Source organism: Mandrillus leucophaeus, unplaced genomic scaffold (genome assembly GCF_000951045.1).
Source record: "Mandrillus leucophaeus isolate KB7577 unplaced genomic scaffold, Mleu.le_1.0 Scaffold347, whole genome shotgun sequence".
Taxonomy (NCBI): Eukaryota; Metazoa; Chordata; class Mammalia; order Primates; family Cercopithecidae; genus Mandrillus; species Mandrillus leucophaeus.
In genome coordinates this window covers 342,924-361,667 of record NW_012103665.1, presented here as the reverse complement: position 1 = coordinate 361,667, position 18,744 = coordinate 342,924, and the positions used below count along the sequence as shown (strand labels likewise).

General features: G+C 40.9%; 1 protein-coding gene across 1 annotated transcript in view; it reads right to left on the bottom strand.

Annotated features, from left to right (window-relative positions):
• Positions 1-1,080, bottom strand: part of KATNBL1 (katanin p80 subunit B-like 1) — a 54,919-nt gene extending 53,839 nt beyond the window's left edge. The window contains exon 1 of the mRNA XM_011989106.1: positions 900-1,080. The gene's annotated coding sequence lies outside the window, so the exon portion shown is untranslated. The remainder of the gene's footprint in view (positions 1-899) is intronic.
• Between the last annotated feature and the right edge of the window lie 17,664 nt (positions 1,081-18,744).

Below are 18,744 nucleotides of genomic sequence, written 5' to 3'. Positions count from 1 at the left end.
AACTAGTTTAAAGCAATGGTTCAGGTCTCTATGTGCTTTTGAAGTGCTATTTGATAATACACAAAAAAGTGAAGAATCTCAAATGGTATTAGGGGTTGAAGACATTGATTATAGAAACCAGAAATGATAGCCTTTTAATGAAAAAAAAGGAACAAAAGAAATAAGGCATTAAGAGAATAAAAGATTGAGAAGGAGCCAATACACTAACTATATATAACTACCCTGAACACTGGATATAGTGCATATTTTCTTAAAGACAACACAGTATTTGCTAATACCCCTTAGGGTATTGTCTTGAGAAGGTAGAAAAACAGAAGCATGTAGTAGGAATTGGAGGGATAAATTGTAGTAGCTATCACCTACCAGAAAAATGAAAAGGGATCTTTTTATATAATCTACTACAATGGCTGCCAAAAGATTAAACAGCTCTAGGCTGGGAGCGGTGGCTCATGCCTGTAATCCCAGCACTTTGGGCGGCTGAGGCGGGTGGATTATTTGAGGTGAGGAGTTTGAGACCAGCCTGACCAACATGGTGAAATCCCCTCTCTACTGAAAATACAAAATTAGCTGAGCATGGTGGCGCACTCCTGTAATCCCAGCTACTTGGGAGGCTGAGGCAGGAGAATCACTTGAACCCGGGAGGCAGAGGTTGCAGTGAGCCACTGTACTCCAGGCCGGGTGACAAGAGCGAAACTCCGTCTCGAAAAAAGAAAAAAAAAAAAAGATTTAAACAGCTCGAAGTGTTCACATACTCCATATCTACTTAAAATAATGAGAAAAACTCATCATACAGGAATGGAACACATCTAGACTTTTGTTTGTAACACCTTAAGTTACAGCTCAAGATCAAGTTAAGCTTTCTTTTTCCATTAATATACTACAATATATTTATCACTTACATTGTATTTAACTCTGTAATTTCACAAGGCAATTTCATTCCTCCTCTTGAAAAATCAAAGCATGGTTGTGTACAAAGAAACTTTCTCCTCCAGTTACTACTACACAGTCATTCCCACTATGGCAAAGGGTATGTGTAGTTATCTCTCAAGAATCTTGAAGTTGAAAACAGTTTATAACCACTATAATACAATACATAAATAAGAAATAAAAGGGTTTTAGAACATAAAAGCTTTAGCCTATTTTTTTTTAACCCAGAGATGTCAAGTAACTAACCCAAAGACAGTTAATAGCAGATCACAGGACGTAGAATCCATGCCATTCAACCACATTTCTATTTTCATTAATTGAATTCAATTTGTTCTCAACTAGACTAAACATTTTCAATCCTGAATAACCAAACTTTAAATAGCAGATTCAAGCCAAATAAGATGACAGTACTAACTTTTTTTGAGGAGATAACAACAGGTGGACAGGTGAACATAAGCTATAAGCTATCCACCATCCTTCCTTCATCTAACACGGGTAACCCTTTCCTCTCTTTTCTAAGGCCCACCAGGAGATTCATGGGGCCTTATCAAAAGTTTTCCCATGAGGCGGCTACCATGTAAACAATGGAAGGCAAGAGTGAACATGAACTTTTTTCTTCAAGAATTTCAGTAGGCCGGGCATGGTGGCTCACGCCTGTAATCCCAGCATTTTGGGAGGCCAGGGCGGGCAGATCATGAGGTCAGGAGATCGAGACCATCCTGGCTAACATGGTGAAACCCCGTCTCTAATGAAAATACAAAAATTAGCCGGGCGTGGTGGCAGGTGCCTGTAGTCCCAGCTACTCGGGAGGCTGAGGCAGGAGAATGGCCTGAACCCGGGAGGCAGAGCTTGCAGTGAGCCGAGATCGTGCCGCTGTACTCCAGCCTGGGTGACACAGCAAGACTTTGTCTCAAAAAAAAAAAAAAAAAAAAAAAAAAAGGATTTCAGTGAAGGAGAGAGGAAGAGAAGGTAAACATTAGATTTTTCTGGGATAATCTTTAGGGCCTATATGTACTGATTCCTTCCTCCTAAATTCAGTGGCCAGACTCTCAATATGTGCAGCATTTCAATAACCGTATTATCTGTAGTTCTTATGTTTCATAACGCAATGCAGATCAGGTTAAAAAAAGAAGGTGATAAGAATGGATCTAAGACAGCCAAGGCTGATCTCAGTGGGACTGCTGCTTACAATGGAATATTAAAAACACTGTTTTCAAAGGCTGTTTTGTGAAGTGGAGGAAAGTCTGAAAATAATGGTTGTCTTAACTCATTTTGTGCTACTACAACAGAATAGCTGAGACTGGGTAATTTGTAAAGAACAGAGGTTTATTTTGTATCTGGAAGCTAGGAAGTCCAAGACTGAGGGGCCCATATCTAGCAAGGGTCTTTTTGCTTTATCATCCCATGGTGGAAGGTAGAAGGATAAGTGGGCAAAACAGAAAGCAAAAGGGCCAAAGTTACTTTTATAACAAACCCACTTTCACAATAATTAACCTGCTCCATTCATGACAGAGCCCTCATGACCCAGTCACCTCTTAAAGGTCCCACCTCTCAATACTGTTGCATGGGGACTGAGTTTCCAACACATGAACTCTGGAGCCCACACTGAAACCACAGCAGTGGTATTTTTTTTGCTTGTTTTTTAAGAGAGAAAATCTCATATGTTGCCCAGGCTGACCTCGAACTCCCGGGTTCAAGAGATTCTCCCACTTCAGCCTCCAGAATAGCCACGACTATAGGCACACAACATCTCACCTGGCTAGCAACAGTATTTTAAAAAGCAGAATAGAAAACTAAATGCATAGTATGATCCAGGTTTTTCAAAAGACATACAGGTAAGATCTATCCATTCAAAAAAGGTCTATCAAAACATTAACAGAAATTATTTATTGCTGGTGGGATTATGGGTGTTCCCCCCCACCATCACTTAATATGTTTTTCTATTTTCTACAACAAACATGGATTATTTTTATAATCTGAAGAAATAAATATTTTAACTTAATGAGATCACTGTCTTATAAAACATGGCTTAATTGCATAACTTCCTTATAGTAAACAAGCAAAAAAGATGGAAATGCCAATACATGGAGGTAATATTTCATAAGAAGAATCTATTTTAACTTTTCCAAGATTAGGACAACTTCATCTAACTTTCTCAGGTCTTGCTTTCTCACCTCAATTTGGACTTTGCTCCCACAAACCCTTTTTAAAAATCTTTGATTTCTCCCTTTGAACTTATTCCCCCATTCTGCTTTCAAACATGATCAGATTTCCCTGATCAACTCCTATACTCTTTCTCTGCTTCCCTTTCCTGCCAAATTTCTACAATGAGTGCTTTTTAGCTTCCATTTTCTCTTTAACTCTTTGTAAACTTGCTTTTATTTTGCTCTCTCATCTGAAAAAAAAAATGCATCTTGAATTAAACCTATATAGGAGCCTTTATAGCACTGATGATGCTCATCAAAGTCAGCCAAGCCAACTCTAAAGATATTGCTCATTCTTCATCACCATTTAGCTCTTTTGTCACTTCATGGCCCTTCCCTGACCCTTTCTGTTCATACGACACAGTTGTCCTAGGTCTCCTTGTTCCCTTACCATTTTTTTGGTTCCTTTTCCTCCAGCAGCTCCTCTCTCTACTAAAATTGATGAAATATGCTTTCATGGCTTCAGTTATTTCTCTTGACCCAGGTCTTCCTTAATTTCTTTGTATTTGGCTCCTGGGTCAGCCACTGCTAGGTCCAAGTAAACACATCTAAAACAAATTTCTTCAATGTCAAGCCAACTTGCTGCCCTGCCTAGCTATCACAATTGAAATGACTGGCAAACTTCTCTCAGACTGGAAACACGGGAGTTGTTTTGACTTCTTTCTCCTCCTAACAAATCACTAAGTCTTCTCAAATTTCCCTTTAGGCAGGGCACAGTGGCTCACACCTGTAATCCCAGCACTTTGGGAGGCCAAGGCGGGAGGGTCACTTGAGCCCAGGAGTTTGATACTAGCCTAGGCAACATAGTGAGACCTGTCTCCAAAAAAAACCAAAGCAAAGCAAACAAAAAACCTTCCTTCAAAATATTTCACAGATCCATTCAGATCTTCCTTTTTCCACTGTCAGAACTACAGCCCCGTAACTTCAAGCCTAAATCACCGTAACAATTATTTGATTTTCCTGCCACCAGTCTTCTCCTGGTCCTTGCAAATCAACCTATACAATCAATACCTATAGTGTTCATGGTAAAACACTACTACAGAATTTCCCAAGTAGTGCTATAGATTTTAACGGATGCTTTATTGTGTTCAAGTACATTTGGATATGCTGCACGTTAAACTACTTCCTGGAATTTAAGTACATTAAAAAGGCCCTAAGAAGTTGGCACAATTTTACTCCATGATTCCCAAACTTAGCCATCATCCTATCTTATTTTTATTTTAGCAGATACACATAAAATTTGAAAAATGTAGCTTTCCAAGACACATAGTTTTTGGAATTTTTTTTGCTACATCAAGACTAAACTATTTATCTAAATATCAAAGACATACTCTCATTTCTCTTCAGATCGTATTACTCTTTCACCTCTTAAATACTGAAGGTCTTCATAATTAGAGACATTACTATTAAAGATTAACAATTAATTTTTTAAAATAGAAGGGAGAAAACACAAAACATTCCAGCATATATATATACATATATATACACACATATATATATGGGGATGGGGAGGAGAAAGCGTTTTGCCAAGGAAAGACTCCACTATGATGGTGTTAACGGTATCATTAAAAATAACAGCGAGACTTTATCAAAAATATACCATATGCCAGGTGTAGGCACTGTAGACATATTATCTTCTATAGGTAAGAAAATAAAGGCATAAAATGATTAAGTAATTTGCCTGAGATTAAACAACGAAAAAAAGTAAGAGTCTGCACTGGAACCCAGTCTCCATTGCCTATATTCTTAACCAATACATGGTAATGCCTCCCAATTAATATGAGAGATTAAGGGCTGAATATATAACAGAGGATGCAGTTTTTATCACTTTCTAGCTCATGATTTTTGGCAGGTCATTTATTCTATTCCAAATCTGTTTTCTCAAATGCAAAATGAGAATATTGTTATGAAAATCAAAATGAGATTACATGTAAGTTATTACTGCTATTATCACCAATAATATTTATAAGAAATATAAATATATACAATTATGGTGTTCTAGAAGGCAAATTTGACAGCATTGTAAAGCAAGTGAAATATAATCACATCTTGGTATGCCCTTGTTTAGAGTGACCATAGAATTTATCATCCAAACTAGGACACTTTTGAGAGTAAAAGGAGTTATTATTAAAAATTATGCTGGGACAATAGGCATAAATCAGATCAGTCCCAGGAATATTGGGATGTATGTTCACCCCACCTGAGGTAAATGTTTACTGTCCTAGACTGATTTATTCACGATTTTTTTCTACAGAAATGACTAACTACTCAGCAATAAAAAAGAAAGAACTACTAATAAACATGACAACCTGGGTAAGTCTCAAATGCATTAATACTAAGTGAAAGAAGCCAGATTCAAAAGGCTACATATTACATAACTTCATTTTCATGACATTCTAAAGAATAAATATGGATAAGAAAAATATCAGTGATTGCCAGAGACAGGAAGGAAGTTGACTACAAAAGGATAAGAGGAAACTTTTTGAGGAGAGGGACATGTTCTGTATTTTGATTGTGGTGGTGATTACACAACTGCCAAAGCTCATGGAAAGGATACCTCAATAATCCGACTTAAAAGAAATTGGGGCAGAGAGCACAAGCTATCCATGGCTTTTCACTAGACTCCTTGGACACTTGGCATTTGCTTGACAGAGCTGAGAAATATGGTGCCTCTTGGCCCACATCCATTCTTTTGTCTCCAGGAAACTGGTTACTCTTCAATCCTGGAGTTGCCAGAAACATTCCTCAAAGTATCTGGAATTTTTGTTTTGACTGGTGACTACCAAGGCCAGCCCTACCGGTTTTGTTTGCTCCCAGCTGTGTGGGCTGGGTCTGACCCTGCGGACCGGGGATGCCCTTTGTATGCAATGATGTGGGGTAATGCTGTGCTGTCAGGCCGATGGGAGTTAAAACTTAATTTGCAAAGGCCTCCAGGCTCCTTCTGCCCCTCCCAGCTCTCTGGAAAGCTTCTACTTACTATGCAGGTAGGTATCACAACTTACAGTCTGGGTAAAAAATTAAAGACTCATCCAAATTTTTAAAGGCTGGTGCAGCTAAAAAGATTAGGTCAAACAGATCCATGTTCAAATTCCCAGCTTTCCCACTTAACTAGCTCTTTCATTTTTATTAAAACAAAGTGTTTCTTCTCTCTGAAACTTCTCCTTCCTTCCTTTCTACTCCATCGTAGCCTCTCTTGATGACTGAGTTCAAATCTTCCTCTTTGAAACACTTCTTTGAGACAGGGTCTTGCTCTGTGCCTAGGCTGGAGTGCCATGGTATGATCACAGTTCACTGCAGCCTTGACTTCCCAAGGTCAAGTGATCCTGCCCTCTCACCCTCCCAAGTAGCTGGGACTACAGGTGCCTGCCATCCTGCCCAGCTAATTTTTGTATTTTTTGTAGAGACGGGGTTTCATCATGTTGCCTAGGCTGGTCTCAAACTCCTGGGCTCAAGAGATCTGCCTGCCTTGGCCTCCCAAAGTACTGGGATTACAGGCAAGAGCGACTGTGCCGGCCTTTGAAGGACTTCTTGATCCCTGTCTTCGTTGATTTCTTCCTTCACTATCTCTTTTTGCACTTAGTGAATACTGCACAGTTTAAGACTTTTAACAATCTACAAATAATTGAAGGCCTAAAGGTAAGATATGACTGGGCACTAACTAATCCAGGTGTGTATCCTCTTGCCAAATAGACTGCAAAACTTCTCTTGGGCAGCAACTGCATTTTATATATTTATGTTTGCAATGTAAATTTTAAATCAATGATTATTAGTTAATATAAATGTATACCTATAGATATAACCTTAAGTGAATGAATGAATCATCACACTCAAAGTACTGTTACCAGAACACCAGGGGTTTTGTCTAGGTCCTGATGCTTGGCACACAGAAAGCCAATCAGAGACAATGCAGGGAAGAAGGCTTTAATCAGGTGCTGCAGCTGAGGAAATGGAAGATCAGTCTCAAATCCATCTCCCTGACCAACTAAAATCAGGAGTTTATATAGCAGGGAAGAAATGTAACTGCATGCAGGAAAACAGGAATTAGGGAGGGGTAAGAAAAAAGAGTTGGTCAACAGGAAGCAGGTGGCCACTTGGGCAATCATGACAGATAAATGGCCTGGTGTCTCACTGTCCAGATGCTATGATCTGGTAAGTTTTAGTTCCATGATACTGTCCGAGAGGTCTGACGGTTGGTTTCCTGAGAAAGGAATTCATAAAAGACAAGAGTTACTTTCTCAAAGTTTTAAGACTGGGAGGGTCAATTTCTATGTTTATTGAAAGAAACCATAAACATCCGTTTCAGCACCCTCCTTTCTACTTATCAGTCCCTCAATCATGGGAAGTCTGGTCATTGATCTTTCTGGCTGCTTCATGCTGAGGAGCGGCACTGTGGGCAACTATATACCATGAGTGACCACATGGATGACAGTGGCTCCTGACATCATACCAGTTGCAGCAGGGAAGAGAGGTTGGGGCTGCACACTCCATGGAGCCAGTGGGAGCCCCGTCCCTTCTGAGTTGGGACAGGAGGTCCCCATGCCGCTGCAGTTGCAGACCCAGGTCTCCTGCTTTACTGAGCAAGCAGGAGCCCCGCCCAGGTGGGCTACAGCCGCCCACACTGCAGCTGTGGATCCCAGCCTCCCTGTACTCTTTGGGGAGCCAGGAACAGGCAGGATCTGCCTTCCGCGGTGCAGCTGCAGCCACTGCACCCATGGCTGCAGACCTGGGCTTCCTTCTGTAGGAAGCAGGCATTAGCTGGGGACAGGCGGGAGCCCTGCCTCTTCCAAACTGGCGGGGTAGGAGCTCCCCTGTGCAGCTGCGACTGTCCTCCCAGGCATAGGACCAGGGCGCCTCTGCAGTCTACACCCTTGGGCGTCCCAGGAAGGATCCCCCTCCCCATCCCTGCAGGCTCAGGGGTGTCTGCTCCCACTGCCTGGCCTCTCTCCACTCCCAGCACCTGCTCTAATCTGAGAGCAGGGTTGAGGCCAGGGCCATGAATGGCAGCGGGAGACAGACAAGAGTCCTGGGTGGAAGGGGGCGGGATCCCCAGTAAGGCCCCACCCTCAGGCCAGGGAAGACCTGAAGGAAGGGGGCTGGGCTGCCAGTCCCGAGGACTAGAATGGGGACTCATGGTGCCTCTTCCGGGCCCACCCATGGCAGCCCACAGACCAACTGGCATGTAGTTCCTCCCCTCTGAGGTCCACAAAAGCCCTGGGCTCAGTCACAGCAGGGCGGCGGACGCCAGAGGATAAAGATGGCAGAGAGATGACAGGAGAGGATGACCAGCTGCAGAGTGGAGTATCCTCTCTGCTGATAGCTGGAGAAGATGGGACCACCAGCTGCAGAGAGGAGTACACGCTCCGCTGAATGCTGCAGAGACGACCAAGCGGAAGAGAGAAGCTGCCCTATCTGCTGAGTGCTTCAGAGACCCGCGGAGACGTCAGAATGACTCAACTGCAGAGAGGAGCCACTCTCTCCAGGGCCTCCTCTCTGCTAAGAGCTGAACACTCAACTGGACGACCTGCCTACAGAGAGGAGCTACCCACTCCTCTGAGCTGTTCTAACACTAAATACAATTATTCTTCACCCTTCACTTGCCTGTGTACCTCATTCTTCCTGGACAATAGGACAAGAACTTTGGCAAAGGCACTGCAGCCACAGAGGTTCTGGCCAGAATAATCGACACCCCAGAGATCCCATAACAACATGGCTACCCAGGAATCAAAGGCTAATCTAATACTATAGTTTTCCTCTGAAATACAGTATTTCTCTCTCCAGTCCCCCGCTTCCACCAAAGATAAATCACAGCAGAACCAAGCCACCTGTAAAATAAGCTTCAGTCCAACTATACTTGGCCTGATTACCCATACAAAGTACAGCAAAAATCATTGTCCACGTAGGCTCTTCTAAAAGGGTTGGAACCTATCACAAGGCCATTTCAGTCAAAGTCCTGGAAAAATAACCAGTTCCTCCATCGGTGTCCCATTGTAAAAGAACACAGATTCTTACTGAACTTATGCAAACCACATTGCCACAAATTAAAGAATATTCACAAACAGGCCAGGCATGGTGGCTCACGCCTGTAATCCCAGCACTTTGGGAGGCCAAGGTAGGTGGATCACTTGAAGTCAGGAGTTTGAGACCAGCCTGGCCAACATGATGAAACCCCCTATCTACTAAAAATACAAAAATTAGCCAGGTGTGGTGGCAGGTGCCTGTAATCCCACCTGCTCCGTAGGTTGGGGCAGGAGAATCGTTTGAACCTGGGAAGTGGAGGATGCAGTGGCCCAAGATCACGCCACTGCCTTCCAGCCTGGGTGACAGCGAGATGCCATGTAAAAAAAAAAAAAAAAAAAAAAAGTTTTCACAAATAATTTATGAATTCTGGAGAAATTCACCTCAAATTCTGTATACTCAGCTGTGAAAGGCTATAAATAGCTCAAATGAGCTGGGTGCAGTGGCTCACACCTGTAATCCCAGCACTTTGGGAGGCTGAGGCGGACAGATAGTTGAGTCCAGGAGTTCGAGATCAGCCTGGCCAACATGGTGAAAACCCATCTGTACTAAAAATACAAAAATTAGCCAGGCATAATGGCACATGCCTGTAATCCCAGCTACTTGGGAGGCTGAGGCATGAGAACTGCTTGAACCTGGGAGGTGGAGGTTGCAGTGAGTCAAGACTGTGCCACTGTACTCCAGGTTGGGCAACAGAGTGAGACTCTGTCTCAAAAAGGGGGAAGAAAAAAAGTTTTCCAGACTCTGAGAAACAAAACATAAAGTATCAGCAGTTTTCAAACAAAAAGCTGTACAAAATCATTTCAGTTCTCCATTAGTTCTGTCCATGCAATCAGCTCCTGCTCTGCTTCATACTGGGTTAGTAATTTTTATGAACACATCAGTCTTTTGGTTAGTCCTGGAAGTTTTCTCTCTAGTCTCATGGCACCATTTCCAAAGTTATCAGAGGTCTGCATTCAAGAGTCCTTTTCATGAACTCCCCAAAGAAGTAAGCCCTGGATTATAGCTGACTGTCAGCTGCTGCTTTTTGGAAAGAATCAAAGCAAAACAATTGTGGACGACAAAAATCTCAGGACAGGCACAACTGACAAGGACATTTGGTTATTTTTGTGGCATACAAAAATGTAAAATAGAATTCATAACTGACATATTAATAATAATTAAGACATCAGAATTTTAGGAATTTCATACAACTTGGAACACATCTTTTTTTTTTTTTTTTTTGAGACAGAGTCTTGCTCTGTTGCCAGGCTGGAGTGCAGTGGTGTGATCTCAGCTCACCACAACCTCTGCCTCCTGGATTCAAGCGATTCTCCTGCCTCAGCCTCTGGTGGGATTACAGGCATGTGCCACCATGGCCAGCTAATTTTATATTTTTAGTAGAGATGGGGTTTTGCCATGCTGGCCAGGCTGGTCTCAAAGTCCCAACCTCAGGTGATGCGCCCGCCTCAGCCTCCCAAAGTGCTGGGATTACAGGCGTGAGCCACTGCGCCCGGCCCTGGAACACATACTAATACCACATCTATATAAGTATAATCCAAAGAAAGTTAAACACCACCTCACATTTGATAATGCCTCCTTTTATAAATCTAACACCAAATAAGCCTAATAAGTCTCTCTCGGACTTCAGGGAACCCAATATCCAAAAAAGTCTGAGGCAAAAAGACTGATCTTAGAACTTGTAATTTTGCTTTTGGAAAGTCTGTCAAGTATCAAAGGTTTAAAAAACCTGGTATCACAAAATATGATCAGAGGTCACTATAAAATAGTCATTCATTTAAAATGAATGAAATGAAAAAAATGAAAAAAAAAAAACCCCATTTACTCTTTGATAGAGAGGAGCCAGTTTCCTAAACAATAAGACTTAATAAAGATGGCACAAAGCTAACTAAATCTGTCTCTTCCCTCTCCTTTGTTCCCTGAAATTTACTCAAAAAGTAAACAAAAATATTTTATTATATCTTATTAATATCACACACAAATTTTGTTCAAAAGAGAAAATCTAATGTTACCTTTGTATGTTTCAGTACTGGTATTTTAGGGTTCATTTCTCAAACAATTAAAAGGAAGTATATGAATTCAATCCAGCATGTACTGATTCAGCACTACTATGTGCCAAGAGATGAATAAGAAGTACATTCTTATTTCTAAGAAGCTTACAATCTAGTGGGGACGAATGACAAGGAAGTCAATGAATATGAATAATGAATGCTATAAAAGAGGAATAGATACAGGTTACTAAAAACGCAGAAGCAGTTCATCTAAATTTAAGAAGCAATGAAGCATCCCAGAATATATCTTAGGTTGGGAAGGGAAAGGCTCTGCATAACCAAAGAATCAACAAACTGAACAGACAGTATCTACAAACTATACATCTGACAGTGGATCGATATCCAGAATTTATGAGGATCTCAGACAATCAGACAACTGAACAAAAAACCCCAGATAATCCCATTAAAAAACAGGGTGAGGACATGAATAGATATTCTTCAAAAGAAGACAAATGGCCAAGAAGCATGTGAACAAATGTTCAATATCACTAATCACAGAAATGCAAATTAAAACTACAATGAAATATCATCTTACACCAATCAGAATGGCTACTATTAAAAAGACAAAAAGTAACAGATAAGAAGGACATGGAGAAAACAAACTCATACACTATTGGAGGGAATGTAAATTAGTACAACCTCTATGGAAAACAACATGGAGATTTCTCAAAGAACTAAAAATGGAACCACTATGTGATTCTGCAATCCCACTACTGGGTATCTACCCAAAGGAAAATAAATCATTATATCCAAAAGACACCTGTACTCATATGTTTATTGCAGCGCAGTTTATAATAGGAAAGATACAGAATCAACCCATGTCTATCAACAGAGGACTGGATAAAGAAAATATGGTATATATACAATATGGAATACTATTCAGCCTTAAAAAAGAACGAAATAATGTCTTTCGTAGCAACATAGATGGAACTGGAGGCCATTATCTCAAGTAAAACAACTCAGACACAAAGACAAATACTGTATGTCCTCACTTAAAATAATGTGTACATATGAAAGCAGTGTGGAATAATAGAGAATGGAGAGTCAGAGAGGTAGGGGTGGGAGGAAGGTGGATGATGAAAGCTTGCTTGATGGGTAAAATGTGTGTTGCTCTAATGACTGATGTACTGAACCTCCTGACTTCACCACATGCAATATATCAATGTAGCAAAATTGCACTTGTATCCTATAATCCCAGCTACTCAGGAGGCTGAGGCAGAACTGCTTGAACCTGGGAGGCAGAGGTTGCAGTGAGCCAAGATCCCATGACTGCACTCCAGGATGGGCGACAGAGCGAGACACCATCTCAAACCCACCCCCACCCCCCAAAAAAACAAAAGAAAACCCACGAATAATTTTTTTTTTAATTTTAACTATCAAATGACTATGTATTGCGAATTCTCCAAACCACACTGCATTCCTCAAAAGCAATTCTATTTTGTGGAATATACAAAATAGTTAGGGCAACATGGAAACTGATAATAAATGGAAATAAATTTAGGGTCCTAAAAGTAACTTTGTGATTTATGAACATTTGATTTATAAATCTTTACCTTACTTGCTATATGAGAAATCAATGTGTATCTAATTTTTTTAAACTATGTGTGCATGCTTATCTAAAATGTGTCTCAAAATAATAAAAAGTGGAAAGGGGTAAGCACATTCTGGCTTCAAAGAAAAAAGAAAATAAAAAGATTCATTAAAAAAAGATGTTACACATGTATCTTAAACATATCAATTTAAAAACTAAAAATCAGCCAGGTGTGGTGGCTCACACCTGCAATCCCAGCACTTCAGGAGACCAAGTGGGATGGCTCACCTGAGGTCAGGAGTTCAAGACCAGCCCGGCCAACACGGCGAAACCCCGTCTCTACTAAAAATACAAAAATTAGCCGGGCATGGTGGCACCCACCTGTAATCCCAGCAGCTTGGGAGGCTGAGGCAGGAGAATCGCGTGAACCCAGGACGTGGAGGCTGCAGTGAGTAGAGACTGCGTGACTGCTCTCCAGCCTGAGCGACAGAGCGAGACTCTGTCTCAAAAATAAAATAAAATAATTTAAAAATGGCTGGGCATGGTGGCTCATGCCTGTTAATCCCAGCACTTAGGAGGCTGAGGTGGACGGATCACTTGAGGTCAGGAGTTCAAGACCAACCTGGCCAACATGGCAAAACCCAGTCTCTATTAAAAATACAAAAACCTGCCAGGCATGGTGACAGGTACCTGCAGTCCCAGCTACTCGGGAGGCTGATGCAGGAGAATCACTTGAACCCTGGAGGAAGAGGCTGCAGTGAGCCGAGACTACACCACTGCACTCCACCCTGGGTGACAGAATGAGACTCTGTCTCAAAAAGAAAGAAAGAAAGGAATCTAAACATGATGTATAATGCATCATCTATAACTTCTAGTTTGGGCTTATTTAAAGTCGCTCAAGAACTTGATACATTATCAGTACAAAATCCTACACTGTTATAGTTTTACTTCATTTATGTTTAGCTGTCTAACCTACACCTTATTTGATACACAGTTTTTCAGGCATTTGCCTTTGTCCAGACCAAAGCTATACAATTAATTTCATGGAAACAATGTATTTTAAATTCCTATTTCCAATTGCTGTCTTCACTACATTGGGAACTAAGAAGCTTGGCAAATGTGGCAGAGATAAACTGCTGCTCTCTACAAAGGTTTTTCCAACTTAGACTCCTGCTACTAGAGGTGGAGAACCACCATTTGCATCCATGATAACGCAAGATTCTGTCTTGTCAACGTTGTTTACCTTTGAAAATTTGACAAACGATGAACAATGTCATGTTTTAGTTTGCTTTTGAAAAATTTAATGTGAAGTTGTATTTTTCTTACATGTTTAAACTGAAAAGACTAGGCAGTACAGTGTGACAGAGAAATATAAGTCCTAGAGTCAGACTACCTGGGTTTTAGTCCTGTTTTAACCATTTATTAGTTATGTACCATCTTAGGCAAGTTACCCAACCTCCTATTTTCAGAATAACCCTGTGAGGATTAAATAATCCACTTACCATAATGTCTGTAAATCGCTCTGTAAATGTTAGCTATTATCAAGTTATACACAAACATCACCTATGAGGCAAGTTGCCTTTGGTGTAAGAAACATGATTCGTGGTATCAGCAAACTTTAATATCAGTTCCTAAATTTGTTGTATGTTTCTGTATGTGCATATGTAGCACAGAGAAAAGCATGAAAGGATAAGGGTTATCTCTAAATAGTGGTATTACATTCCTTTTTTCTGTTTATTTTTCTATAAGATTAAGATTGAATTGTTGTCTTTGGCTTTTATCAATTTTTAACAGTAAAAAATATTACATTTTAAATAAAAGAATGAGGTTTACTTTTTTGTTGTTGTTGAGATGGAGTCTCGCTCTGTTGCCCAGGCTGGAGTGCAGTGGCATGATCTCGGCTCACTGCAACCTCTACCTCCCAGGTTCAAGAGATTTTCCTGCCTCAGCTTCTCTAGTAGCTGGGATTACAGGCACATGCCACCACACCCACCTAATTTTTTTATTTTTAGTAGAGAGAGTGTTTCACCATGTTAGCCAGGATGGTCTCAAACTCCTGACCTCAGGTAATCCACTCGCCACCTCGGCCTCCCAAAGTGCTGGGATTATAGGTGTGAGCCACCGCACCCAGCCGAGTTTCCTTTCTTGACACAAAAAGAGGACAATATGCTAATAGGAACTGATAAATTAAAACTTCTTAAGCCTTGCAACATACAAATTCTTAACTTATGTAAAGGAATATGAAATAATTGTAAAATTATAAAATTCAGTGACCTAAACCATTCTAAGAATTTTTGGTGGTATATACAGCTACATCATAGCATGTAGTACTTTCCTACCTAACTCCTGTTCAGACCCTTAAACTTCCCAACCTTTCCTGCTGTGAAATTATCACCATCATCCCACAGTTTCTAGTGGGAGAAAGAGTCAAACAAGCAATTATAATACAATATGTCAAGCACTGAGATATCCCTGAGGATTTATCTAAGAGTTCCGGGAAAACAAACAAACAAAAAAAACTGCTCTTAGAGTTAAACTATGAAATAGTAGATAGTGGTTTGAAGCAAAGATATTTAGAGAGTCATTTTACAGAAAGTAACAGCTTCTAGTCCAGCAGGACTTGCTGAGTAATCTCAATGAGTGTTTCTCTACATTTTAATCAATGTGTAAAATTTATTTCCATAACTACTATAAAAGCGTTCCCAAAAAATACTTTGCACTAAGCAGATCATGTGACCCAGTGTACGGCAGGTGGTACTTATCACAAAGAACAACAACAACAACAACAAAAACCCCATAGTTTAATGTTAAACCAGATTCAAAGAAAGATTACACCGTTCCATAAATGTGATATACCTTTTTTAGGTATATTTAGTCAAGATTTGGGAAGGGGGACCGGCAAGGGCAGCAAAGACTTGTAGTCAAAAAGTAACAAGGTAAATGGAATGTTAAACTGTACTTTTTATAAAGTATGAGAAACTATTATATGGGTACAGCAACGATACATTCTGTTGACCTTGCTAGTTTTGTTTTGCACTCATTTAATCCCATTTAATCTGATTGAAGGTTACTATTTTGAAAGAATGTGTCAATTAAATGGGGCATGGATTCTGAGGAGGAGGTGAACACTGGAAGAAGAGTAAAGAGAAACAGAGACAAATACAGGCAGTGCTACTCGTGTACTGTCCAGCAAAAGGGTACCCCATCAGGTTACCTGTGTTGTCTACTACACTTGTTAGGTTTATTCCTACAAAGAAAATAGATTTACTGGCCAGGCGCAGTGGCTCAAGCCTGTATTCTCAGCATTTTAGGAGGCCGAGGTGGGCGGATTACGAAGTCAGGGGTACACCAGTCTGGCCAACATGGCAAAATTCCGTTTCTACTAAAAATACAAAAATTAGCCTGGTGTGGTAGCATGAGCCTGGAGTCCCAGCTACTCTGGAGGCTAAGGCAGGAGAATCCCTCGAACCCGGGAGGTGGAGGTTGCAGTGAGCCTAGAATGCACCACTGCACTCCAGCCTAGGTGACAGGGCAAGACTCCCGTTTCAAAAAAAAAAAAAACAGAATATAGATTTACCAAATTAACAGAGTCTGACACTATTAAATATTCAAATCATAAAACTAAGTCCCCTCATCCTGATTCCATATGTGTCCAGAGTTGGCTCCTTCCCATGGGTTCTTGGTCTCGCTGACAACAAGAATGAAGCCATGGACCTTCACGGTGTTACAGCTCTTAAAAATGGTTTGTCCAGAGTTTCTTCCCTCAGGTGGGTTCATGGTCCAGAGTTTGTTCCTTCGGATGTGTCCAGAGTTTCTTCCTTCCGGTGGGTTCGTGGTCTCGCTGACTTCAAGAATGAAGCTGGAGGACCTTCATGACAAGTATTACAGCTCTTAACGGTGGTGCGGACCCAAACAGTGAGCAGCAGCAAGATTTATTGTGAAGAGGGAAAGAACAAAGCTTCCACAGCGTGGAAGAGGACCAGAGTGGGTTGCAACTGGGGCTCAGTGGCCAGTTTTTATTCCCTTATTTGACCCCACCCGTGTCCTGCTGATTGGTTCATTTTACAGAGTGCTGATTGGTTCACTTTACAGAGTGCTGATTGATCCATTTTTACAGAATCTTGATTGGTGCATTTACAATCCTCTAGCTAGACACAGAGCGCTGATTGGTGTATTTACAATCCTCTAGCTAGACAGAAAAGTTCTCCAAGTCCCTACACGACCCAGAAGCCCAGCTGGCTTCACGTCTCACATACTTGGAACAACTCAAAGTTGTTATCTCAACGGTTTACTATTTCCTGAATGATTGATCACACCACTTTCTCTCTCTTTTTATTTTTTTGAGACGGAGTCTTCCTCTTTCTCCCAGGCTGGAGTGCAGTGGCACCATCTTGACTCACTCCAATCTCTGCCTCTCGGGTTCAAGCTATTCTTCTGCCTCAGCCTCCTGAGTAGCTGGGATTACAGGTGCGTGCCACCACGCCTGGGTAATTTTTTTGTGTGTGTGTATTTTTAGTAGAGATGGGGTTTCACCATATTGGCCAGGCTGGTCTCGAACGTCTGACCTCTTGATCCAGCTGCCTTGGCCTCCCAAAGTGCTGGGATTACAGGTGTAAGCCACCAGGCCCGGCCCACCTTCTCTTAATTCAGTTTCCCACTGAAAGCTGATTTGAGAAACGTCAAACTTGGGGAAGCAGATCAAGCATGAAAATAAAGATAGGTCTGGAGATTAAGTGGGTACAATACTGTATCATTTCAATCAATTTAGATCAAACTGAATTCCAACTTTCTTATGAGTGAGATACCCTGAAATAAAAATTACAAAAGAGATGCCAAGTGGGAATTAGCTTTCCTACTACCTCTTCCTCAGATATTTTTTTTTTTTTTGAGACGGACTCTTGCTCTGTCACCAGGCTGGAGGGCAGTGGCGCAATCTCAGCTCACTTCAACCTCCGCCTCCCAGGTTCAAGCGATTCCCCTGCCTCAGCCTCCCAAGTAGCTGGGATTACGGGTGCGCACCACCACGCCTGGCTAACTTTTTATATTTAAGTAAAGACAGGGTTTCACCATGTTGGCCAGAATGGTCTCAATCTCCTGACCTCGTGATCTGCCAGCCTCGGCCTCCCAAAGTGCTGGGATTACAGGCTTGAGCCACTGTGCCCGGCCTCTTCCTCAGTTTTAATCAAGTCTACTGAGTTTACTACATTAGGGAACTTCGACTAATAGTGGGAAAATAAAGTTAGAGAACTAGGTAGATGTTTATCACCATCCATAGTTGCGGACCTACAGGTTTTTTAAAAAACATAACTATGCCTTATACTGGAAAGTAGGGAGAAAAAAGTAAGGTAGCAAAACACTATGTTACCACTTAGGTTAAAAAGTGTGTGTCTGTGAGGGACTACTTGTATATTCACTAAATATCTTTTGAAGGATACAAGAGAAACTGGGTACAAAGGTCACTTCTAGTGAGAGGATATGTGTGGCTGGGGGTTAAAGGGAGAAGACTTTTCCCTTTTGGGCCTTTTGAAGTTTGTATAATGTGCAAGTATGTTTTAACTTAATTATAATGTATTAGTAGTATTATATAAATATTTTCTTAAATGGCTATATAAATACCTGAATCTTTGGGAAGACTTAGGGCTTCTTACACCTAGAAGTAGATGATTATGATTATTCTAGCATGTTTTGGTGAATTCGCCAAATTCCAATATACTTTCCCTGTTAGAATAACCCAGTATTTTCTGGAAATATTCAACAGGGAGTAAAAAATACTCGATTCTGTTTTACCTGTCTTCTTGGACTCAAAAATGGAAAAATATATATAATTGGCCCTCTGTATCTGTGGGTTCAGCATCTGTGGATTCAACCAATTCCCAATCAAAACTGTTTAGTTAAAAAATACATCTCTACTGAATATGTAGACTTATTTTTCTTGTCACTATTCCCCCAATAATACAACAACTATTTACATAGCATTTACATTGTACTAGATATTACAAATAATTTAGAAATTATT